Genomic DNA, 27,602 nt, shown 5'->3' with positions numbered 1-27,602 from the left:
GCTTTCAATGATGTCAATGGCAATAACAGCCAGAGATTCAGACAAGAGTAATACTATCATTGTGAAGAAACTGGAAGGAAATACTAACATCATCAGGTTCTCTAACATCACTAGGATTTAGCAAACATATCATACAAATGCAAGAAAAAAAAAATCATATGCAAACACTTCATCCAAATACATACAAAGTCCTCTGTGATTAGAGCACGCAAATTACAGCTATGCTGTTATTAGGGCTGTCTGGAAGGTATTAAAATTAAAAGTCAAATTTTAACGTTGCAGAAGCAAATCAATCAACACTTCAAACTTGTATGGACTTACTTTATTAAATGAAGCAGCATTCTGGGAGTTATAAAATGTACTGTGTGACGTGCTACGTGATTCTTTAGTTTCCCTACTCTGTAAATGCGTCCTGTCCAAATCTTCTAAAAGAACAGATCACTCTTGAGCCATCTCAGACTAGACATGGACAATAAATATTGTTATACACCTGAATGCAAAATGTAGGATATATTCATATTGTAGGAGAATTATACATTAACAGCACACTGTGAAAATTGAGCATGTTGGGAAAATATCAAGCTACTCAAACAAAAACAGTATTGTTCATAGCATTGTTTTTCCACTCTGGAAACATAACTTGGCATCTTTTCTATCAGGCCCAAGTATTCTGAGTTTCAGATACTCCTACAGAGAAGCTAAGTGGGTTTTATTCAGCTATATGAAAAAAAAATATACGGTTTTCTTTTCTGTGTCTGAAAATAACTTGTCCAGTCTGATAAAAAGTATGTTGCTAGAAAGGTTGATAATTAGGCCTTTGGAGCTTGCCGTCCATTAAAACTGGGTGATCCCACCCAAAGTGCTTCATCATCAGAACCATCTGGTGTTCTTTCTGCACAATTACCAAAATACAGAACATATTTTGACTTGGCACTTGCATTTGGTAGACACTTTAGTCATTTTATAAGCAACAAGACAGGATCTTGCCAAAGCACGGCCTTGAAAGGAAATTTCAGCACACCAGCATCCAGCTTCTAACCTAGAAAGTCCTACCAGAACAAAAAGAAGGAACATCTTCACCTTCAGCTAATGTCCTCACTTTCATATACAAGATATCTCTTACCAGTTTTGCTATTCTATGCTTCCTTTATATGGTGATGATTCAGAGCATTATTTAACAGATTAGGGGTAAGTGAATTGCCTCTAGTTTGAGACTGTTTCTTTTAAGATGTCTGGCTCTGAAATCAAACTAACAATCCACCAGAAAGGAAATTATTAGAAGTCAAAGGAATCAAAGCCATTTCACAATCATACTCTGAAGAACAATATCAAGAATACTTCGCATCAGACACTGCCACCAAATTTTTCTTCAGTGTCTGCACATACAGTAATAATACGAGCACAGCTCTAAATGCAGGAAAGTCTGAAAAGCAAAGGGAGAAGACAGGACTATGGGCTACTCTTGAATCATACTAGACTTCTTTTCGGCTCTTCGTTTTCAAGATCAAAATAAAAAAAAACCCTAATGAGAACATTGAACATACCTCCAAGAGCATTAATAAGTCTCTCTTGCAGATTGCCTTTCATTCACTTATTTTACTCATTTCTGACAGTAAAATTTGTGGCAAAAGGTAAAAAATTATATGCAGTAATGGTGTTATTCTCAGCTTTCTCAGGACAGTACGGATAGCCAAAAAAAAATCAGAGAGCTCAATTGAAGTGATGACCAAAGTATGTGAAGTGATTCTCAAATCTAGCCATTTCAGTTACTTTTTGTAATTCTGAGGATAGGTCTACATTTAATGTCCCTCACCTACAAGCATCCCATATTCAAGGACACAAAATTATGCAAATCTATTGGAACATATATTCTAATGAATTTACTTTATATAGTATCCTAGGTGGCAAAAACTGCTTCTCTCAAAGACTTCTGCTTCTTGAACAGTATTAGTACAGAATAGTATTAGTCTGATTGATGTCAAAATGGGTCAACTGCTCTGAAACTAGTGAAAACAAATGAAAAAACCAACAGGTAAATATTTTTTTAAAATAGTGCAGCATCGAAAATATATTCCAAATGAAAACTCCAAGTTCCACAGCAAACAAATAAGCTGTTGCACTCCATATGGCATGGAAACATTTAAAGTACCATAATAATATATAAACCAGAAAACATAGGTTTTCAAATCAAAATGACCCTACCAGGATATGGATTTGCACCCATCAAAATTTTCATAGATATTAATTGGACTGATACAGTGAAAAAAATAACAGAATAGATAATTGTAGACATGGAGAACTGAACAAAATTTTACAAAAAAAATTAGGAAGAAAGTTACATAAGAAATTTGGACGGAAATTAAACAAGTAATTATTACAAATAACTTTGCAAGGTTAGTCCCCCAACAAAACAACATTCTGAAAAAAATAAATTTAATGAAATAATAATAGTAAGATGCAAAAAAGAGATTGATAAAATTTGTAATCATACAAAAATATATCTGCACAATAGTAAAAAGTAGTGGAACAAATGAAAGTGAGAAATTAGAAACAGTCCATTTGGGGAAGAGATCTACAAGTGCATATGGCAATCTGACGAGCCACACACATATTCATCCTTATTAGACAAGCCGTCAGCCAGACAAAACATAATACACGAGCAAGTAAATAAACATTTGACTACATAGAGTATCATTCTCATTGGGTGACACTCCGAAGAGTATATATCTCATCTGTTGGTAAAAACAAACTGCACATCGCATCCTTATTTTTATATAGAGCAGATTTCCTAACATCAGAGATTCAAGAAAACAAATATGGTTTATTTCTCTCCAACAGTTTTTTACCCTTTAATTTTATCCTGGCTAACAATATTGCAATGAGTAGCAAATCTCATCTTTTTTGAGCATCAGCATGACTTTCTTAAGTCTCTACCAACACGTGAAAAGAACAAAAGTATTTACTTTCAGAAAGGATAATCAGATTACTGTCTCCTTACAAAAGCATTGTGGAGTGTCTCTGTCATTTCAACTACTGTCATCACAGTGACGTGTAACAACCACAATGTGATAATACTCAAACAAAACAATCAAATGAAAATGCATAAAAATTAAGAGAGAAATCATTCAACTTACACCTCAGAATCTTGAGCAACTGCTGTAACATCAGAAAAACTTTCACAGGGAAAGATGTGGTGCTTTCAGGCCAGTGGAATTAATATTTTGGTTTAAATTTCACAGCAACTAGAAAAGGCCAAACACAATGGAGCAGATTCACTAATGTGTTACTTCAGCTTTATTACATTAACTTCACGGAAACAGCGGAGCCTCATTTGCTCTGAGACAAAGTAATTAGGTCTAACGTCTACATTAAAAAAGAGACGTCCTAACATCTCCATCTCACTTGAAAAAAAAAAATCTTATTTGATAGGTCCTTGCTTTACCTTTTCTAATAAAACTAGCAGCTTACCATTTATAGAAGTGATACATTCTGGCATATTTTTGATGCAAATTCTGTACAAGTAATGACATGAGGTAGCAATAGACCTCAATTCCTTGAGTACATTAAGACTGAGTGGCCAGCTCTGAAAAACGGACAGTTTTTGCAAAGCATATGAGCTAGTCACGAGCCCAGTGCATGGTTGTTTCTACAATTGTGCTCTAGTGAAAGTGAGGAGAAGTTGGTGGATGTAAACAGAGCAAGATATATTTTCTGGTCTTATTCTTACCTACCTAAGGACCCAGCAGAGATTTCCCAACTCCTCACCATGCATAAATATATGCATTTCTATGTTTTGGCCTTCACAACTGTGAATCAGAAACCAGGATCAGCCCAGAAATAACTGCAGTCTGCTTTTCACAGAAACATAATTTTCTTGTTATGCCTTGCTAGAGTTATATATCTTGTAATGTTATTCTTCTCACGTCCTAAAAATCTGCATCACTTTTTTGCTTCAGGATGAATTCTGCCTTCAGCTGCAAACTAGGAGTTCCCACAGAAGCCACCATGATTGCACACTGGCGTACCAGGAAAAACAGAACTCACACTTCGAGTTAATCATATCCTATGTATTAACATACTTTTATAGTAGTATAATACACACAGTTTATGTTGTGATTTAAGAATTAAAAACTAATCATATGCAAAATTAGGCCATTCAAGAAATAACTGCCAAATAAGTTGGAATTAGAGCTGTATATGAACCATTCGATGTTTGCACTTGCATCAGTGAACTGGAAAAGCTCAATAAGCCGGCAAGGCTTAGGTACAGAAGTTGACAATCCAGAAGTAATCACAATCCCCTCTGCTTTAAACAATTCAAACAATCCTGCCATTTAATGGCAAGGAAAAGGGAAGGAACAAAGAGGAAAAAGGAAGGTAAGAATAAGGAAATAAATCCTTAACAGTATAGCCCACAAGGATAATTTTTTTCAGGGTCTCACCAAAAATTATTCCATTCTGTTTAATTCTGAATGCATCTGAAGTTCCTCCTTGTCTACTGATTAATTATAATACAAAATGATACAAGAGAAAATAACACTTTTTCTAAACTTCAAATTTAAAAAAGCTGAAGTGTGCCAATAACAACATATATATTCATCCTATTCTAATATGTGTTTCTCAACTTCCCATACACTTATTAGGAAGCATTTCCATCACTGTCTGGCTGCAAAATGTCTGTATTGAAGTAAAAAGGCTATTTTTCACTAAACGCAATGCAGATATTTTCCTGGAATTTGGAACTGCAAGTCAGTCACATGACAAATTAATCTAGAAAACCGTCAATTGATCCATATATGGTCAGCTTACAGTCAGCCATATTAGTCTTAGCAAATCATTGCATTGCTCATGCTCTGGAATTATCAATCTTTAGTTTATTTCTCTAGCCACTTGGCTGCCAGTTACAATGACATTTTCATCGGTTCTTTTGATGAACAGAGGATATAAAAGCTGAGTTATGTCATCTATGACAGACCAACTGCTTTTGAGGTTATTATTTTAGTTAACAGACTATACAACTTCAACATACGAAACATATTTTCACAAACACGTGCATATATATTTACATTCACAACTAGACAGATACACACGAAATACTTCTTAATTGAGAGATATTCAAGAAAAATGAGACCATGACCGTTTATCTTTCTTTAACTTTTCAAATCCTAAGGGAATCTATAAGCTCAGTCTTTTTATTTCCCCACTTTTTTTCTCCTGCCTTTTTATGCACAGAAATCTTGACACACCAATTTCTTTTTGGCGAGACTACTGCATTCAAAACTGCCCTTTGACTTCTGGATATTGTATTCAATACAGAACAAATATGACAGGATGAACAGAACTCTGTTCCTGTGAAAAGGGGGAAGATAATGCAGAGAAGCAGGGACACAGGGAATCTCAATATGCAAAAGAAAAAGACAGCGAAGTCTTTCAAGGAGAAGAAAGCTGACATAACAATATACACAGCTGTACCAAACTGCAGCAGGTAGTTAAAAATATGCAAAGTTAATCTGCTCTTAAAGTAGCCACTCATTTTTTAAGATTCCATCTTAAGATGATCTTGATTTTCCTAAAGATGTTGCCAAACACTAGTTCTACAGAGTCTCAAGTTTAATCCTAAGAATAAAAGCACACACAACTAATATTGCATTGAAAATGTTGGCATTTCATATCTTATGAGTTGCAGGAAATACACTGAAAAATTCCTTGAACTTGCAAGCCAGGTAACAGGTATAAGGAAAAATCAACCAATAGCAAATTAATTAAAGTATGCAACTTTAACATAGCTTTAAAGAGAGAAGAATATAACCTATTATAAAGAGAGAAAAAAAAATATAACTGATACTAAAGAAAACAGCTGGTTTATGTAAGAGGCCTAAGAAATAGCAACAGTAGCATATTTGGCCTTTAGCAAAGGTCTAAAAATATGAATGGAAATTCACAAATTCAGGCAGACATAAAATATATTAAACATCTTTTCACAGATGCAGATATATGGAATTTGATATCTAAATATCTCTTTAATTACAGAGGAGAGAGCATAGGGTATTTAACAAATCAGACAAATTGAAATCTTATTGAAAGACCATGTTCTTACTGGAAATCTGGACTAGCCAGATGCTGCTGCATAAATGGATTAGCTGTCTGTGTATGCTACAGTTTGAGATGGTCTGGAGGAGTAACAGGGTTGGTAGGGCCATAGACCTGATTAGAGGCCATCACTGAGGACCTACAGCTTTGGTAGCTAGCAAAGCCATGTAACTTCTGTATGGGCTGCAGGTGACAGATGAGACGTACCACGGGACAACCTCTGACTCTGTTCTTGCCATGACTGCCATGGAAATTCATTTGCACAGTTCCTGGCAAGACTACTTTTATTTGCAAAGCAAATCTGTACCAGCATCGCTGCTGGGGAGAGTGAGAATGTGAGCAGGTGAAGAATTTGACTCTCCATCCTTAAATGCATTCAATGAGACTTGTACAAGTGATGTACCTAAACATACTGCTCAAAACCAAGTATCTTAAACAGCAAGCCAATAGCCTCAGCTGTATGCAAAAGCAGATGAGAAGTACCCATGCATGCAGAAGATGCATCAGAACTCTAAGCTCATACTTTCACAAGGTATCCCTGGTATTGTCTAGTCTTACCTATATCTGTACCACAACTGTCTTTTAATGTATATTTGTGAAAGACATCTGAAATGCCCTTATTTAACATGGCACATTGTGAGTACTCAAATAGCTAGGAAAAAAAAAGTATTTTCACAGTAAAAAATAGTAATATATGGCCAGGCGACGGCTCAAGTCAAAACACTGATCCTTACTCTTTCAGTGCCAATAATATGAACTATTAAATTGCTGATAGCACTCAGATACAGCAGTGCTTTCTTTTCAGACCTAAAGTACGTAAGATTTTTCCACCATAAAAACTGCAAGTAGAACACTTGTGAATTATGAAGGTCTTTCCTTTTTAAACAAATTTAGAAAATGTAATCATCCTTCACAGGTGAGATATTCTGTTTATTCTATGGAGAATCATTTCAGTCTAAATTAAACTCTTCAAATGGTTTTGATGATTGCTGCAATAAGGACACAACAGGGAAAAGAACTGGGAAGAGAATAACGTGTTAGATGAATGGTTGACACAAATATTTCTAGTATATGAAAACCATTGGGTTTTTTTTTTAACCAAATATCAGTATTATTTTTTCAAAACATAAAAACTAATGTGCTGTCCTAAGTGAAAATGCCAATCTGCACTCTTCTCTTTAATTATCTTCAATATGGACTAAGTACTTCAAAGATAAATAAAAGACACAGGTCTTTTCAGCATTCAAAAAAAAAACCCCACTAGTGGTATAAAGACACTTTCTAGATACCAGACTGTCAGAAAACCCTGCCCATTCACCATTTAAAAATAAGACCTTTTTGGGTGTCTTGACCTTGAATAACCAAACACATGGCAGAGTGAAAATGAGTTGTCTGTGTTAAAACTCTAAGACATAAGTCCTGCCACAGATTGCTTAGAATCTAAGCAACTCAGAATTTAAATTAGATTTTGATAAGTAGCCACAAAAAGCAAAGAAAGAGGTTAAAAGCACAATAAAATGTCTGGCATTCTCTGTTTTTTCTGACCCTAGCCTCAAAACCCACAGACAGAAAGAACATAACCAAATAGATACCCATCAAGAACTTGTGGAAAGGATTGTTTCATATGTTCGCCTCTTCCAAGTTGTCTCTAAATTCATACTTGTTTAACATTGTGATTAAGAACACTACCACCAGCAGTCATGGAAAATTCTAATATAAAGCCTAAAGAACTACACCATTAGTGAAAAACAGGTGCGAAATATCCTACTACAGATTTTTGGGTTTTGTTGTAGGACACGCTTGACAGTTCATTACTTAAATTATCTCAACAGCAAATATTTTTTAAGAGCAATCTGAAAAGAATATATGGGAATACTGACATTTAGGTGAGTTTAAAATAGGTCTGTAAGGAACCCTATAAGCTGTCTTTTGAACCTATAACTTGCTCATCCTAATGCTAACATTCTCTTATTTCCAAGGAATACTCAGTGATCCTTTTACATACTGCTCGAAGTAAACTGTAGTAAAACTCTGTCAAACGTCTTCCGTAAGAATCATCTGTCTGTCTTAATGATATTTGCTTTCCATATCAATGTATGCCCTGGAGGCTTTCTTATACATACCAAGCAGTCAACAAATGGGCTGAGGGAGAGAAGACCAAGACAGGCTCATTTCACCTCTCTGGATGATGTTCCCATGGAGACTCTTTACAAAAAAAAACAACACACCTCCAGGCCACGCCATTTGCACTGTGTAGCCTCCTCTGTAATGAAGAAGTCTCACTGAAACCAAAGTGTTCTTGCTAGCATAGTTGAAATGAGCACAGTGACAAAGATTAGATTCAGACATAGAGGGTTTCTGCATGGCAATGCTCAGTCTGCTGCTGGCCTCAAGAACTTTGCTAGGTTTATGGACAAGATTTGAGGTTTACAGTACAGTGCGGTCTCTGTCTTCTTCATTACAGTAGGATAATGGGGAACATAAGATACAAGCCAGCTGGCAGACTCTAAGCAGAAGAGCTGAACTGCAGCTTAGGGTTGGACCCTTAAGGCAAGAGAAAGAACTGAGGATAAGGACCCTGGGACATAGCTTCTCTAGTGGGTTAGTTTGTAGTATGGAGCTTCTGGAAGATAAGGGGTCCAACCTACATAAGGGTCATAGGTCTAAAGTTACCATTGAGCATAATTAGGCAATAAGAAGCTTATTACATGCCTGATTGAGTACCTCATAATTAAGGACTTGTTCCAAAGTCTGTTTAAGTCAATAGAAATCTTTCTATTAACTTCAAAAGGGCTTTTGATCAAGCCCTGCCTACTCAGCAGGATAACTCTCTCCCCATGTCATAACTTAGCAGTTGCCATCAGGAGGTGCTCAAACTGACAGTCTCATGGCTTAACCACAAAGGTGCTGGTGAGAGGACAATTTCACTTAAGGACATTTGACCCTGGTTTGTATCTCCAACCAGCTGCTGATCTTTGGTACCTGGGACATCTGCTTGGTCAGAAGAGAAAAAAATCATTGACATAACTTGAGGAAAAGGGTAGTAGTGAGAGACCTTTTGTGTTAACTGGGTCTAATTTTTGTTCATGCATTTACAACAATGTAGACGATTGGCATAGAATGCAAAATGTACACACACGTTTCTCAATACAAAAAAAAAAAAAAAAGAAACACAAGAATGATAAAGCTTCCTCTAATATATATAATATATTCTTTATATACTTCCTTAGAGGTTCAAGATCATCTAACGAACCTGAGGGTGGACAAGTCCATGGGACTTGATGAGATGCATCCACAAGCCCTGAGGGAACATGCGGATGAAGTTGCCAAGCCACTGTCCATCATATTTGAGTAGTCGTGGCAGTCTGGTGAGGTGCCCGATGACTGGAAAAGGGGAAACATAAGCCCCATTTTTAAAAAAGGAAATAAGGAGGACCTGGGGAACTACAGGCCAATCAGTCTTACCTCTGTGCCTAGCAAGGTCATGGAGCAGATCCTTCTGGAAACCATGCTAAGGCACATAGAAAATAAGGAGGTGATTGGTGACAGCCAACATGGGTTCACTAAGGGCAAATCATGCTTGACCAATTTGGTGGCCTTCTATGACAGGGTTACAGCACCAGTGGACAAGGGACAACCAGCTGACGTCATCTACCTGGATTTGTGCAAGGCATTTGACACTGTCCTGCACAACATCCTTGTCTCTACACTGGAGAGACATGGATTTGATGGACGGACCACGCAGTGGATAAGGAATTGGCTGGATGGTTGCACTCAAAGAGTTGTGGTGAACGGCTCAATGTTCAAGTAGGTGCCAGTGATGAGTGGTGTTCGTCAGGAGTCGGTATTGAGATTGGCTCTATTTAATATCTTTGTCAGCGACATGGACAATGGGATAGAGTGCACCCTCAGCAAGTTCGCTGATGACATCAAGTTGTGTGGTGCAGTCAAGACACTGGAGGGAAGGGATGCCATCCAGAGGGACCTTGACAGGCTGGAGAGGTGGGCCTGTGCAAACCTCATTAATTTCAACCAGGCCAAGTGCAAGGTGCTACACATTGGTCAGGGCAATCCCAGGCACAAATATAGACTGGGTGGAGAATGGATTGAGAGCAGCTCTGAGGAGAAGGACTTAGAGGTACTGCCGGACAAGAAGTTCAACATGAGCTGGCAATGTGTGCTTGCAGCCCAGAAAGCCAACTGCATCAAAAAAAGCATGGCCAGCAAGTTGAGGGAGGTGATTCTCCCCCTCTACTCCACTCTGGTAAGACCCCTCCTGGAGTACTGCATCCAGCTCTGGAGCCCCTAACATAAGAAGGACATAGACTTGTTGGAGCGAGTCCAGAGGAGGGCCACAAAGATGATCAGAGGGCTGGAGCACCTCTCATACGAAGACAGGCTGAGAGTTGGAGGTGTTCAGCCTGGCGAAGGCTCTGGGGAGACCTTCTAGGGTCTAGTACCTAAAGGGGGCTTATAGGAAAGATGGGGAGAAACTCTTTAGCAGGGCCTGTTGTAATAGGATGAGGGATAATGTTTTAAAATAAAGAGAGGCAGATTCAGACTGGATATAAGGAAACATTTTTTTACAATGAGGTTGGTGGAACACTGGCACAGGTTGCTCAGAGAGGTGGTGGATGCTCCATCCCTGGAAACATTCAAGGCCAGGTTGGATGAGGCTCTGAGCAAACTCATCTAGTTGAAGATGTCCCTGCTCCTTGCAGGGGGATTGGACTAGATTACTTTTAAAGGTCCCTTCCAACCCAAACTGTTCTATGATTCTATGATTCTACATCCCTGACCATTAGGCAGTATCACATAATAATCATTTATACAGTTACATATTTCTGCATACATATTAATTCTGAAAATGTGTGGCCACACTGTAACTTGTCACTGACAGACATTGTGGAAATCCCCCTTATTTAATGGATCATTGATCCAATGTGTAAATCCTTCTTAGCTTGCAATCCATTGACCAGATAAATTATAAGGGCTCCAAAGGGAAAGACCCCTTCTGGTCTGTTTAGCAAATTCAGCAGTAGCACATGTACTTCAAATCCACATGTGAAAACTTCTTTGAAATTAGGGTCCTGATCCTGCAAATCCTTATGTCCGTAACCTGTGAGTCATCCCAATACAAGTCTAATACATTTACCAGGCACCCCTAGAAAAACAACATTGCACTATTCATGTTAAATGTTTGTTTCCAGAACCGAGAGCTAAATACAATTGGAATAATAATGTCTAGAAATAATTTAGCCTTCTAAGATTTTTCACTCAAAATAAATAAATACAATGTACTACACGAAATGAAAAATATATATTCTTTTTTTATTATTATTATTATTAATAGGTGAGAAAACTTGCATCTATATATACTGAATTTTTAAATTCAGGTACTCTCCTAACTTTCAAAACAGCAAATTGGACTTTCCCACCATCTTTGATACTATTAAAAATCACAGATTTTAAGCCAATTCTGCAAACTTACAGCTATGATTCAGCAGCTGAATGCCTTTGAGAATGTATCGGCGAGTAATACAAAGTAATGCTCTTACAATAATATTTGCCTTTTAAGTATTTTGTTAGATAACCTATATTTTCCTTATTTTCAGATCTGAGGCAAATACAAATTCAAACTACAGAAACACAAATGTTATTTTCTGTGGTGCTGGCACACTGTTATTTTCCAGATCACCGTAACATGAGGTAACTATTATCGATTGTGAAAGCACAACAGGTGGGTCACATGAAAGGTCACATTAGTTTTGTTCACAGGGCCAAACAGAAGGTTTTCATTATTCTTAATAAAAACAGAAGCAAGTAATAAAATATATCTTTGCAATAACATATCTCTCCATTCATATGCAATAACCTCATACATTAGATCCTACCATATCAAAATACCACTGTTGGCTCCAGCAGCACTATTATTTTTGTGGTTGCTACTTATAAAAATAGTATTATAAATCATTGTTTGACTTGCAAATTTCCACACTGTTCTTTTGAATTGCTTTTTGAAATGTTTTTCTGGACAAACCTCCTCAAAGTACAAGTTCACTTAGAAATACTAAGCACTTTAAATGGTCAATAAGTAGCAAAGATTTTTAGTAATTTCTGTCATTACTGTAATAGCAAATCATGGTACCTAGAAGTAGTTAGGCACCTTGTCTAAATCTTGATGGTAAATTAAAGTAGAATCATAACTCAGACATGGTATAAAAAAGTCTAAATATATTAGATCCTTTCACAACAGTCTTCAGAACAAACTGGTTGACCATGTCCATTCTGCTTGCAACGCACATGTATGTACACATACACACACACATCTGGGCTATCATCAGTGCACCAAGACAGACAACAAAGGTTTATCTTTTAAAGTAAATATAACATATTCTTGTATCTACTGAAAGCATATTTTATTTTTGTCATGTAGATTTCTCATATGTATATCATCCTTCTTCAATATGTTTCAGTACAAATTAAAGGTCTGTATTTAAAAGAACATCAGTCTGTCACTTTTAACATGTTTCAGAGAAAATGGTTAATATTTTGGTTTTTTCCAGATATATACATTTTTAACTTAAATTTTATTTTTATTTCTTTCTAAATTATGTCTGAATATTTCTAGGCTGAATGATAATCAGTTCTTTTGCTGTTGTGCATCTCCATCCCAGGACAGATATATCTGAATATTACAGAGAATTGAAACCAAAAAGTATAAAATAAATTTGCATTTGCCTAAAATATTATTTCCCAAAATAACACTGGACATGGGCATCAGTAGTAACAGTCCAGTGCCTTCCCTTTTATATTATAGCAACATAGAGAAGGCCTCCTCTTGAAAGCAGTAACTTGTTATCAGAAAGCAACATGTGTTACTGGAAACAGCAAATGTATAGAACAACATACAGCTATCTACGATTGCAAAATACCCCTGCTAGAATGACTTTTGAGTTTGGTTCCAAAAACCGAGGTGCTTATCAGTCTGCCACCTAACTGTGCAAAACTCATCTTGGGGCATGTTGTGTCTGCAGAGTGACTTGCATTCTGGCAGCAAGGCAAGCCGCAGTTGATGTAGGGCCTCACTCCCCAGAGCCCCCGATTCCTACAAGTTTTAGGACAATGCATTTCTTTTCAGAGCCACACTTGCTGGCACTTCTGACAGACTGTTTTGTCATGTGCTTCCTTAAGAGGTTTAAAAATCTTTCTCATTATTTGAAAATACTAAGCTGCAACTTCACACTTTTTCACACCTTATTCCTCCCCCCTCACAGCTTGATGTGCTAATATTAAAAATCCTAGAACATAAAACAGTAAGTGTATTTCCATGTTGGGTGAAGCAAGGGTGTGGAGGACCTCAAGCATTTTAGGTCAGGAAAAAAAGTCTCTTCAATTACAGTGTATCTGATACAGACACACACTGTGTGGTATTCTCCAAGTTACAGGGTATACCAAAATCTTTATCTATAAAGTGCTAAAGTAAAAGTAGTGGCAGTAGTAGACACGAAAAAAAAAGCATCTTGCAAGCATAGTTTGACCAAATAGAATGTGTTTTATTCTTTTTCCACTTAAGCTAAAAATTCCAAGGAGTTACTGGAATTATTCCAATCAATTCAGATAACAAATTTGTATTTCACTTTTTCCTTACATATCTGTGTGCACTGTACTGAATGTAGTAATCAAAAAGAAATATATTTCACAAAAAAAAGTAAGTGCTTTAATTGCCTCTGTGAACTTCAGAATAAATTAGTACTTTTTGACAAACTATCTAAAACCACAGTGATAAAGTGGTAAAAAGGCTTTTTGCCTCCCATATCCCAGGAAAGTGTAAAGCTAAATTAACCTAATCTCAAACATGGTATGTAGCTGACATTTTGTAAAGAAAGCCTAGTGTAAAAAATAAAAACATTGGAGGAAAATTTTCAATGTCAATAACATGATTTATATGATTTACAAAAGGTCAGTTTTTTCTGGACAATCCTTTGAAAGATTTACAATATTTACAGTTCAGCTATTTCTACATTTTTCATGGTATTGGCACACTAAATTGAATAGTTAGTTTCTTCAGTGCTCATATCAAAGCATTATCTACATTACAGGTAAAATGGGAGACCTATGTACAAATGGCTTCCAATCAAGTACGGTGCCATCTGTACTACAGACTGTTCCTCCGAGAATCCACAAGTAATCAGATTTGTTACAAGTATAGGGTGAATTACAGATAATGCTATGGTAAGACTGGCACCTATGGTAGCTCTTTCCAAAACATAACTGGTAAAGCAACTGAAACAGGAGCACCTGAAGCAAGACTCTTATATTCCTATCATAGCCACTAAGTCAAAGGTGGCTTGATTTTGAGAGGTATTTGGCAAACATCTCTTCTTCCCCGATTCTCAGAAGTCAAACACATCCACTTTGACATCTCAGCATGAATCAGAACTCAAACTTTAGACAGTCCTACTCTGAAAACATCATCCCAGTGTCCATGGGATCATTTCAGTAAGGCTTTCCTAAGCAGCATTTGCAGCACGTTATTGGGGTTTTTTTTCCCCCTGAGACCTTCCCTGATCAATACATATCATGGTAGGCTCACTTCTGCCAACCATCCCAACCTCTTCTGTTTTCATACAGTTTTCACACCCCTGTACTTGGCATATTTCTGCTCTGACATTAATTGGGGCTTTTTTGGTTCATCTTTGAAACAAGCTGTTGTCCAACAACAAACCTAGCATTTCCTTCAGTATCACATACATGCACACGCCCACTCATGCACACATTTTAATGTATATGTACTATATACGCCTTTCTAGGAAGAAAGGGCAACTCCCTCCAAAAAATATATGAAAACAGATGATGGACACCTGTTGCATTCAGTCCTTCTGCAGTATGTAAGATACAGACTGAAGTGCTTCTGTATTGTTCTTATTTGTCTGTCCCACTTCATGCTGAGAGCTGCAGGCATGAATGGCTGGTTTCATAAATGTTATTTTTCATGTAAGAAAAGAACTGGCAGTTTGGAGTAAAATTTCAAAAAGGTCATGAAAATCTGGAAGAAAGTCAATGCATTCTGCATTCAAAAAATTGCAAAGCCCATCTCACAAACGTATCCTCTTCCCTGTCACTTGTGTTGTTCTTAGTTCTCAATTACATTTCTTCAATAGCAATGAAAGTACATGCTAACACAACAATTACGTGTGGCTGGAGAAGCCACCTATGAACAATGAGACCAAATCAGAGGCTTAGCCTTTGCATTTTACTTGTATGATTAAACTGCAGTGTCTATAACCTTGATAGCATTGATATATTATTAATTATTTCCACTAATTCAGGCAGCATACCCATTGACTTGGAGAAATTCCTGACTTTGGTCAGTATAAGAAATTATATTATATCCTGTAGGTGATGAAAAAAAGGAAGGAAAAACCTTTGTACCTACTGAATTGAGCTGTTGTGATCTCAAAGCAGTTGTTCTGCACGTACGGATATAATGACAGGAAAAAAAGTAATTATAATTAGGTGTCTATTTTGATTTTTCTCTTCATAGTATCCGTACTGAATGTCATTTGATTTGAACAAACTATAAAGTCATTTCAGGCAGGCACTGTATATCCTTGTAGTTACCGGTCTACTTGGAGGCTCTAGTTTATTCCAGCAAAATTTTCATATGCAAGCATTGAAACATGTATAAGGCTTAAAAAAAAAACCCACTTAAACAGTATGGTGATAATCCAGAAAGGCAAAACAAAAGAAATCACTGAGAAATGTGTTAACAATGGGTTTTGAGGAATTAAAATAGAGAAAAATATCTAAAAATAAATTAAAAAATAAAAAAAAAAGAAAGCAGTGAGGCTCAGCTCAATTAACAGTATGATTTTGTACTTGGAGCTACACTACAGTTGAGACATGAGCCCAAAAAAAATCTTATTTGACTTTAACGGGACTCCATAATGTGCCCAAGGACCTATAACATATAAGGAGAACATTCATAAGGATTGAGTCCTTCATTTTCAACAGATGTCTTTATTGAAATTAAATTTCTACTACTACGATGCCCAGTTTTCTACTCTTACTGGCCCAGAAATTTTGACTAACATCAACTTCATTGGCAGCAATATAGCTACTCTCACACTTTATCCTTACCAAGAAATTGGCAAATTCTTATCAGAGAACATTCACACGGCATCACTTCAAATATCTAGCTTAAATGCCTAAATTAGGAGCTAGGGCTTTCTATACAGTTACTGATGTTCTCAAAATCATAAAAGGAAGGCGAATAGGAGACCTCTCTCTAGTCACTGCATAAAAGAGCCTGAAGTTAGATAAACTGCGCATACTACACAGAGAACATTTTTATTTGTAAGACAATTAAACTTCTCTAGGAAAAAAAAAATGATCTCAGGTTAAATAAATGGAATATTTCTATAAAAAGAAAATCCAGAACACATGCACAGCATTCAGGACATGTCTAAGAATTACACTTTGAGAGAAGTTAGTCTTACAAGTTTCAGTAAGTTTTAAATGCAGATTCTCATCATATGATGCCCAGATTATTACTGCAGATTCACCACTAGAGAAATAAAGCAGGCAAAGGAAATTATTTCAATGCTGATGAAACAGATTGTGATAATAAATCTATCAATCTAAGGAATGATTTTCCAGAGACAGCAGTAAAAGTCCAAATACTCCATGGAACATTTAAAGATATACTAAACGTGGTAAGAAAAAGATATTTTGGAATTCCAATGATAATGAAGAAACATTTATATTAATAGTCATAGAATATTTTAATAATTTTCACTTGTTACAGTAGCACAAATGGAAAAAATAAAGTTTTTTTAACAATAGTATTGCAATAGTATCCAAATAGCAACTGTGCTGGGTTTGGGCCGGATAGAGTTAGTTTTCTTCATAGTAGCTAGTATGGGGCTACATTTTGGATTTGTGCTGAAAACAGTGTTGATTACACAGGGATGTTTTAGTTACTGCTGAGCAGTGCTTACACAGAATCAAGGCCTTTTCTGCCTCTCACATCACCCCACCAGTGAGTAGGCCGGGGGTGCATAAGAAGCTGGGAAGGGACACAGCTGGGACAGCTGACTCCAACTGACCAAAGGGATGTCCCACACAATATGACATCATGCTCAGCATATAAAGCTGAACGAAGAAGAAGGAAGGAGGGGATGTGCAGAGTGATGGCGTTTGTCTTCCCAAGTAACTGTTATGCATGATGGAGCCCTACTTTTCTGGAGACGGCTGAACATCTGCCTGCCAATAGGAAGTAGTGAATGAATTCCTTGTTTTGTTTTGCTTTTACACATGGCTTTTGCTTTACCTATTAAACTGTCTTTGTCTCAGTCCATGAGTTTTCTCATTTTTACTCTTCCAGTTCTCTACCCCATTCCACCAGGGGGGATGTAAGCAAGCAGCTGTGTGGTGCTTAGTTGCCAGCTGGGGTTAAACCATGACAGTAACAAAGTAGTATTCCATCTTACTGGAAATACACATTACTTTTGCCTTCACATGCATACAAAATACTGTCATTTGTAATTTGTACCAGGCTTTCTGCTACCTATGTCAAAAAGTTAACCTCTGGTAGCTATGACAAGAAGTTAACCCAAAACTTCCCAAGCTAGTAGCTCCAAAGCCAGTACTGGAGCTTTTCCACTTGTCCAAATCATATTCAACACTTCTGCATCTCTGCATTCTTCACAAGACCACAAAAATATACCATAGTAACCCGGATTACCTGTAATTAATCCTTCCTTATGTAGACCTGAAAATTAAAATGACAGCATTACCTTCATATCAAGGACAATTGTCAATTGCCACCATTTTATAAGTAGACACTGTTCATACAAAACTGTTTCAGAAACACAGCTTTAGAAGTTGCATAGTTTATGAAAAAAAAAATTAATATGGCAAGATGTAAACGTATTTCCTATTTCCCTGCTCTGCTTGCTCAAGTTAAAGAATTTTATTCTGCTTGTTTCTGTACCCTATTGTAATCCATCCTTAAAATACAAAATGTCAGATGGTTTCCTAATCCATGCGAGACTTGACACTAATACTGTATCTTAGAGTGCTGAAGTTGTGTTTATGGAAAAGTAAAAGTATTTCCAACCTGGTTTTGCTTCCTACCCCACCTTCAGTCTGATATCACCTTCATTTGTTTTTCCTGACCAAGCAAATAACTTCTAAAAGGCTATGCCTCATTTTCTTTTACAGACAGTTTCCAAGAGGCACTGGCATTGAATGAGCTGTGAAACTACGCTGAGGACAGATTCAAAATCTTAGCAACTGGATGTTCACTGTCTTTTGACCTCACAGCAAGTAAGCTTCTACCTCATGTTTCCTGAATGACCAAATCTTTTTAGATTAGAAATACTGAGTAGAAAATTACAACCATCCTTTTAAAGTTTGCACCCTATAATGCTCGCTTTACCAAAGACAGATTATCTGACCGATGCATTTCCTTCTTCATTTGTCTGGCCTAATTTAACAAAGAAAACAAAGCTGGCATAGTAAGTGTTTTTTCACTCTCTCTGACTGAATGCTGCCTAGCCCAGTCCAAGAGGAAAAACAGTTAGACTAACCCTAACCTACTTTTCTCTACTACTTTTGCACATGGGCACCAATTAAAATATTGAATCCATGAGTTAAATAGGAGGTCTCTCATTCAACATTAATGACAACCCCCCACCACATATTGCCTAAAAGTTAAAATGCATCTGTTCTTAAAAAAAAAAAAAATATATATAGTTTTTAGTACTAGCAAGCGTGTTAATTGTACTAAAATGAACAATATTGAAATTGTTTGAAGATGGAATTAAATTTAATGAAATTCACAAACAAACCCCTTTTAGAAAGTAACAACAGTTTTTTGAACATTAAAGAGAAGCTCATTATATCAAGACAACTCCAATGTAAAAGGCAACCCGACTTCAATCACTGCATATCTGCATGTTAATGAACTTGCTGTGTGCAGCAGGGACTGAAACGAGTAAGTAATGGGAAGAATGTCTTAAAGCATACAGTACACTTAAAAAAAAAACACGCCACCTTTAATCAATGAAACACCTTTTCATTCGTACCTTAATAGCAACTGAAATGATTTCAAACGTAACACAAAGGGAAGATGATACTTAGTAAAGGTTTCTTTAAGACATAACATTTCTTGCACATTCTTTCAGCATTCACATGCTGTCAGCATCACTGTGGCAAAGACTTTCAAGTTTCAGCAGACAGATACCGCCTAGTACAAAGTCTTTGTCATAATAATTTCATTGCAGCCCCCTGATCAAACATCTAGACAAATCTGAGACTGAAAAGTGAGAGCTAACCAGTGACCTTTGATTACAACCACAAGCACCAGTTTTAATAAAATGCCTCATTCATTCCCTTCCACTGCCGACAAGGAAGGTGTGTTTGAGCCTGAAAAATGTAGTCAATATACCATTTACACCCATATAATGATTCCTATTATTCACAGTTAGAATTTGTGACTGCAGCAAGCGAAACACAGACATCTTAAAATAGCTAAATGAAACCACACTGACAACATTCTACCTTTAAAATATATTCCGAAGCTTGCCTCTGCCTTTCTGTTGCCTGCTGCTGGCTTTCATGTCTTGCTGATCGTATTGTAATAGGGCTGGCTTTTTTCCCCCCACAAACCTTAATTTACACAATGTTTGGTTTGTTAATGTTTCTCAAAATCTAAGACTGTTGGCAAAGTCCAGTTTTAAGAGGCCTTTAAATTTGCAATTCACTTAAGTAACAGTGTCCCATTCAAAAATACATGTATAAAGCTGCCTTTTTGTATATTATACATGAATATTTATATATTAAATTTTTAAAATACAGCCCATTTTTGGAGCTGAATATCCTATCAAACTTTGAAGGAAAGTTGTAAAAAGACTGCAAACTTGAGCAGTTGCTTAACACACGTTTTTGCTTAAAAATATCCAAGCTGCTGGTCTCTAATACAGAGGTTGAAGGAAATACAATTAAAATCCATTTCACATATTTGTGTTTTAGCATATCAGGCAAGAGGACAGAAAGGGGGTCTTATCACATTTATTTCCCACTTGAAAAGCGAAAGTCTTAAGCAGGGTAATAAATATTCAAATGACTTTGCACCACTGAGCTACCATATCAAGTTAATGATCTGTAGTCTGGAGCTCTATGAAAAGAAAGCTTACTGCTTGCCGTCACCTAGAGGTGTTGCTGTAAACACTGTGGGGGGATATTCTCCTCTCAGTGTGTGTGCGCGTAACTACACTTAATGTTGTTTTCAGGACAGAATATATTGCTGAGTTGTAAAACAGAAAAGCAGGATGAAACAAATGCAGAAAAATGCAAGGACAAAATGAATTAAAAGAAAGTTTCTGGAGGTGTCAGTCAACTTCTTTCTTCATTGTGCTATGAAGGAGTGGGTTTGCATTTCAGGCCTCACTTGTGTAGCCACAAATAAGAGAGATACAAATGTTCAGTCATATATATATGGTGGAAGCTCGTGACTAGTTAACTAAGAGCAAGATGGGTGAAATCCACAGCTTGCCAGAGCCTCCTGTAATCTTGAATTCACTGTAACCGAACTACTGATGTTATAAAGTGGTATGGCCCACTGCATTAAGAGAGCAGTCCCCCTCCAGGCAGGAAGAAAACAGGAATAAATGACAGATCTGTTATGAACAGTCTGTATCCTCGCTAGAGCATGGGTCAAGGAGACATATGCTCCATCAAAAGCCATGGAGAAAAGGCAGCTCCAAGTACATAAAGAACTATTTCTAACTGCATATGTAATAGTATAAAAAGTCTTATCTTTATTACAAAATATTGCATAAGAAAAAGAAAGAGAGATGGTCTGCAATTTAAGCATAGGCCTGGAAAGGAGCCGTATCTTCCAAGTTCGCATTCTGGCTAGGACCCAAACCGTCCTGAAACCTTCCTGCTTCAGTTTCCCAACTGGAAAAGTGAGAATAAACATACCTGCCTACAGTATTTCTCTCTCAAGAGTGGAGGATTAATTAAACACAGTGTAATATTATCTGATCTATTTAGAAGCTCCAATGTCCCTTATCATCTCTAAGCAAATGTAAAAGACAAATAGCAATCATGCACATTCTCTCTTACATACATTCACTTTCTAATCTGCCAGAGAGTTTAGACATGGTTAGATAGGTGATTTAGAGAAACAGAGAGACTAAAAGAAAACTGCATGGAAAAGGCACACAATCAAAAGTAAAGCTCCTCCAAGGTCCACATTGACTTTCTTCTGAGTCTTAATCTTACAAAAGCACTAACCTCCTTCTAAGACTGGAGGAACATGCCTGTCATCAGAAAGCCTCAGGCACCTCTTACCAAAGCCAAGAGGGCTTTAAATGACAAGTAACCTGGAACTGGAGAGCAAGGGAGGGTGCAACAATTTGCCTCTCTCCCAACACAGTAGTATAAACTAGGCTTTTTCTGTCTCTGCCTTTTGTTCTTATAGATTGCATAGCAATTCCTGCTGGCCCAAAGATGGCTGATGGTGCCTTCTTACCTAATATATATAGCAAGCAGTGCCTTGCCAAGCAGTTCTTTGGGCTTTTAAATCAGTTGGAAGAGGCAAAGTTCTGCTCAGTTATAAAAACATTATACTATCAGATACCAACTTTTGACCTACCACAACTCCATCAGGGCTGAACTACTCAAGTTTACTCAGCAGCCATTCAAACTCTAAGACCTGAATTGGCCACAGTTTCTCCCATACCAGGATACAGCTAAAGATCCCAGTCAGTCTTAGTTCTGGAAGAGGGTTTACTCGGGCTTTTGCAACGTCCTCCCAGGACCTGCCTACACTATCTCCAGTGTCTCTGGCATCTCCAAAATTGGGAACCCTTAAGTGGCCATTCTCCATTGACTTTTTATTTCTGGCAGACAGCTCTGAAACAGAACTATCAGAAAGGAAGAGAGTCCTGACTCTGTGAGCACAGGTGAGATGTTCAATAAGAATCAGAAGCTAAGACAGCTAAGACTTCTGTAGCATCTAAATTACCACTCTGGGGAAAAAAAAAAAAAAAAAAGGGAAAAAAAGGACCCTTGTTATGTTTTATTTGAAGGAGAAAAATATCTCCCCCTTATACTTTTAATTGTAATTCAAAAGGTTTGCCAAGTCTTCCAAAGGACACCTTCTGAACTGTCCAAGCACACAAGTCTAGTTCATGCACAGCATACATGCAAACACTTTGCAACTACAGAATCAGGCACACAGAATTTGATTCTGTTTCCCCAAGGCCTGAATGACCCCTGAAAACATAACACAGGTTTAACATCCTGATTCATTATGTATTTACGAAAGCAAAACTGAATGGCTGAGAGAAGAAACTTCTATCACCTTCTACTGATGCTTTCCTGATTGTATTTATACATTTTAAACATGCAAGAAGAGACAGAGACAACTTCTCAGAAGTGTTTTAAGTACTGTAGAGTCTAACAAAAGCCAGGAAAATCTAGAGCTATCTCTCTGAAGTTGCCAAGGTATACTCCCTATGTGTGTACATACCACACCTTTAATGACTTGGTACTTCTCATTTTCATTCTGTAATAGGAAAAGCTAGTGACAGACTACCCTAGAAGAAGGTTTGATTTCCTAGTTTTTGTTATACAGAGTCCATGCAATCATGGATTTTAAACATATTTTAGATTTAGAATATAATTAGTCTTTGTTTCCTCTTAGATAATTTAAAAAATGCTTAATATACATTCATATGTACATTTTAACTTTTCACTTGCAGACAACTAAATATAATTGCTGCTGTAATACAATATAATACTACTGTTTGATTCTTTCCTGGAATTGCCTGGCCTTTACATGAAGATTGCCACCAAAATGGAGCAAACCAGACTGTTAAGCATTAGCCCCAAGTTAAGTGGTAACATGATCTATTTAGTGACACACTTATCAAGTCAGTTCGACTGCTGTTTATTTAAATAGAAATTGAAATATTAGCTGTTCAACAAACTCCAGGCACTCTATGCAGGAAATTGAGAGGACTCTAGACCTTCCTATAATGAGAGAATTTTTGACAAGTTCTCCCTAAACAGTTTCCTATTCTGAAGTACAGTCACATCTTTAACAGTCAAGAAAAAAAAAAAAAACCATAATGAAGCTACAAGAAGAAAAACGTAGCCAGGATAGAAACAGTGCAGATAAACAGGCAAGCATCATTACTTGAATCTAATAAACTCCTTAGGCTCTGTGATTACAGGCTAAATGAAAGGATACTCTGTCCAAAATAATAAAATAGTCAAATAGATTCCTGATAGCACACAATGTTTGCTAAAAATGTGTTTAAAAACACAGGTTTACATTATACTTTTTAAAGCATGAAAGAAAGGAAGATAAGTCTACCTGCAATCTCACACTCTCAAGGGCATTAGAACTATTGATCAACAAATACTTTAGATACAGTAGCTAACCAGATTTTGTCATGTACCTTTGTAATCACTTTAAAAATTCTCTGCAAGACCCAACTCTACTACCCACATTTTTCTTTCTTTATATATACTTTAAATGTTGTGATTTGAGATTATAGAGTTGAAGGATAATTTTGTATTCCACTGTTGCCACCTGTCCTTGAGTATTTCCTAAACGTGCTGCCACTATTCCCAGAGCTTCACACATCAGTATAAAGGGTTGAGTTTTCCTTCTAAGCTAGCTGCCTCTGAATGTTCAGCCACAAAGATTTTGATTTGCTGATAGGTGTGTTGCAATACAGGAAAACCAAAGGAAAAATCAAGTAATATTATCTAACTAAACTAAAGTCATTATGCCTGATCAAAGCTACCATACAGCTAGTTTTGGTCAATTAGCATAGCATAAATAGCATAAATAGCTTCAGAATTGAGCCTGCAAGGTTTTAGCAAACAGAACAGTCAAAAAATGGGCCCAAACCAAATGATCTGTTTACCTGAGCAAGGGCCTAAAATCATACCTCTTCTTCCTGGCTATATTAAAAAAAAAAAAAAAAATCACACCACAAAGAAAGACATACATTCTTCATGTAATTTTTCTCATGTCTGAAAGTAAGTATAAAATATATAGCACAAATTATGCTAGTGTCTTGTTTATGACCAAACAGTATTGTTCAACTTCTTAGTAGTTGGGTTTTTTCACTGGAAAAGTATTACTCTGTTGTACCCGTTTTCATTTTTAATAGATGATTCACTTGCTTGATACTAAATGGAACAAATGTCTTAGTAACGTAATCAAAAATATGCAGACGTGTTTCCAAAATTAATTTTGATATTTCCTGTCACTGAACTTGCCTCATCAGAGCATAATAGTAATTTTATAGTTGTAGCAATGCTGATTTCACCACGTAAGAATCTACAGGAACATTTGAAGTTGCGCATGTTCAAGATTTTTTTTTTTTGTCCTGAACAGCTACACAGTCACTTAGTTTCAAATTGCTACCATCTTCCCTTTAAGTTGGACAGCAACTGGATTTAGAATTTCCAAAGAACAGCTGAAATGGCAATCTATGCATAGTTACAGTTTCTCTCTTACAAAAAGTTGCAAATCTCAGAAATCACTATTATGCTTTTTCTTGCCATTTAAACTGCTTTTTTATTATTTAAAATGTGTATCTTGATCCTTTTAAATAATTAGCTAATCAGTAAAAAAAGAATTTGGGCTATTACAATTATTGTTCAAGGTCTAATCTATACATGCTCTGCAGGAGCTATACCAAACACTTATTTTATAAAAGTCCTTTTCCTTCTGTTTCACACAACATTTTTCAGAAAATAAGCAGTTGCACAAAAATGTTAACATATGGCAGTATGTTTTGAACTGCTGTAGAAATTAAAGGCAATAAAAATTGTCTTGGACAAGAAAGGACAAATAGGCCAAACCAAATAATTATTCTTGCAGCTTTCTTTAACCACTAACTCCATTTTATATGCAGTTTTCAATCTCTCATATTAAATCTGATCATATATATTTAATTCCATTCTTAAAAATTTCAGTAGACAACTTCAGTGCTAACCTACAACTGCCCTGTCAGAAAATCTTTGATGTCACAGCATAATAGCTCCTGAAAGAACAGCACTAATACTTAATGTAACATGAAACCAGGGCCCTGCAGTGGGGCTGTCTGCTGTCAGGAACAAACAGTTTCACTGCTGTTCCCCAGAAGTGACAAGATTGAGAACTAACAGGGCAGCACCTCCTCAGTGCTACAGGACACCTGTGCACCAAGTCACCAGCAAATTCAATTTCATCATTTTAAATATATTACCAGTACTAAAAAAAAAAAAAAATGAAATAAAAACACCCAGCATTGCAGCCCTAGTTCATCTGAGATGTTCTCTTCATCTGTTGTATTTACGAAGACTAATTATTCCTACGTTGCAAATGATAAAACAGGAATTTGTGTTTATGTGGAATTTCTTTACGTTTCATGCTTGTAAGTAAAGATACTTGTGCTGCCAAACGTATCCTACATTATTTTCCAGAATTTCTCTCTTCTGTTTTGAATTGAAATTTTAAGCTTAAAAGCATTGCTAGACGGCCTTCAGCAGAAAACATAAGATACCTTTCTCTGTTGCTAATACAGGTGATTACAGGCCCACCTGTGATCTTATTATCAGGTTCTAAATAATAAAAACCTCTGCATCCAACAGAAAGCTTTGAAAAGATTAGATTCTAAAATCTTACGCGGCCCCTGTTCTGAACGGTACCCAATGTCACTTGCTCAGTGCTCTTTTCAATGGAACTGAAAGCTCTCACGGGAGGTATGAGATACAGAATCAAGCCCCATATGTCTCTGCTTTGCACTCCATATTTTTACCTCTTCCAAAACATTTTTAAGATTCACATGTAACGTTGCTTTAGGTCAAACTACATTATTATACATGAGAGTATCAAGCTCCCATGGAAATCAGCTCCATTGCTGGATTTATTTTCTCTCTTGGAAAGCTGACTAGTCTATTTTATAAACTAGCAATAGCTGTATTTTTAAAGTTTATAAAACCTGGCCTCTGGCTAACTTGTAAACATAGGATATATTATCCTTTTGTTTGTAAAGCTTAATCCTGCAACTGTCAAGCTGAATAAACCTTTAGAATAATAGTAAAAATACAAAAAAAAAAAAAAAAAACAGTTGCCATTAACAGAAAATTGAACTTGGATTAAGACAAAAATGTCAGTGGCAATATTTTTTATGTATCTGGTAGTACATATAGAACTGGGAACATTTTTATCATTCAAATTTCTCAAAAGCATTCTTGGGCAGTCTAATTTTAAAAGTCATGAAGTGATAAATGTTTTTCAAAAGTATCTATGCTTCACCATCCTCCTTCAATGAATCTCTGGTAGTCGGAAAAAAATAATTTGTAGCATTTTAATCATGTAGGACCTTACTGGCACTGAATTGGAAATGAGATTCTTCTTGCAGATTCGGAGCACATATCCATACAGCAGCATTAAAAACTCTCTACTCATGTATTTGCAACTCTTAGCATTTGTTCCCAGAACATACTTAAATACAATACCCATGGTACAAACACTGAGTTAGAGACATTTTTTACACCTTTTAGCCTAAGGAGAATACACAAGAGGAAAGAAGGATACTGTGAGTAAAGTAACGTGTTTGTAATCACGGTCTGCGGCAGCATCAAAACAATAATGCCAAGTTCTCCTACCTCCCCTTTCAGTGCCCTAAGTACTGCTGCCCACTGTACACTGAGCTACATGAGAGGCATATATTGTTCCTCCTCTTACGAATGCAACTAGAATTGTTTAAGAAGCCACTGCTCTCCCTGCTAGAACTTACTGTCCCTCCAGTTAGACATTACATAGTTTGAGCTGTGGTTTCAACTCACTCCCTTTGCCACACAGTGACATTACATTTGAAGCATTCACAGTCATTTACTGCATCTCAGCTGGGAGGCAGGAAAGAAGAGCTAAACGTATGATTTCTTCTGTCCCTCCAGCTAGACGTGCAACAACATGCCTGTCTACACTCTAATCTAGGCTATATATATACAGTTTACCTCAGCTATTTTAAGATAGAGCATAAAAAGAAAGACAAATAGTCAAGCTTTGAGCTAGCACTTAACTGTACCCCTATTCCATCTTGGTGGGAACAAGCAAAAACTCTTACAGAGACAATGAAATTCTCTTTCCTCACCAATCTGAAAAGACTAAAGCCTGCTCCTGCTGAGGAGAAACTGCATCCATTACCTCTGCCTGAGACATCTAGGATTTTCCTGAGTTTCTTTTCTTTTTAATCCAGTTTGTTCTGTTGATCTTTTATGATGCTTGGTCATGAACTTAGAGAGAATAATAGACAAATATGTAGGTAAAAAATTTAAAATATAATTGTGAATAATCATATAGTAACAGAAAAAGATTCTCTGGCTTCTGTAATTCTAACACCACTGAGGTAGTGCCAAGATTACGTTTTGTAGCAGAACATGTGAGAGGAGGAAGAAAACAATTACCTTACGTGTCCAAGACA

The 27,602-nt window shown here is 36.6% G+C and overlaps 1 protein-coding gene across 5 annotated transcripts in view; it reads right to left on the bottom strand.

Moving 5' to 3' along the window:
- The window catches only part of SOX6 (SRY-box transcription factor 6), a 386,403-nt gene that overhangs the window by 340,811 nt on the left and 17,990 nt on the right, over positions 1-27,602 (bottom strand). The window contains exon 2 of one of the 5 annotated variants that reach the window (XM_086748346.1): positions 3,135-3,242. The exons of the other annotated variants lie outside the window; for them this stretch is intronic. The gene's annotated coding sequence lies outside the window, so the exon portion shown is untranslated. The remainder of the gene's footprint in view (positions 1-3,134; positions 3,243-27,602) is intronic. 5 annotated transcript variants of the gene reach the window in all.

This window comes from Chlamydotis macqueenii, chromosome 5 (genome assembly GCF_036417535.1).
Source record: "Chlamydotis macqueenii isolate bChlMac1 chromosome 5, bChlMac1.mat, whole genome shotgun sequence".
Classification (NCBI taxonomy): Eukaryota; Metazoa; Chordata; class Aves; order Otidiformes; family Otididae; genus Chlamydotis; species Chlamydotis macqueenii.
This window is presented reverse-complemented; position numbering and strand designations above follow the sequence as displayed.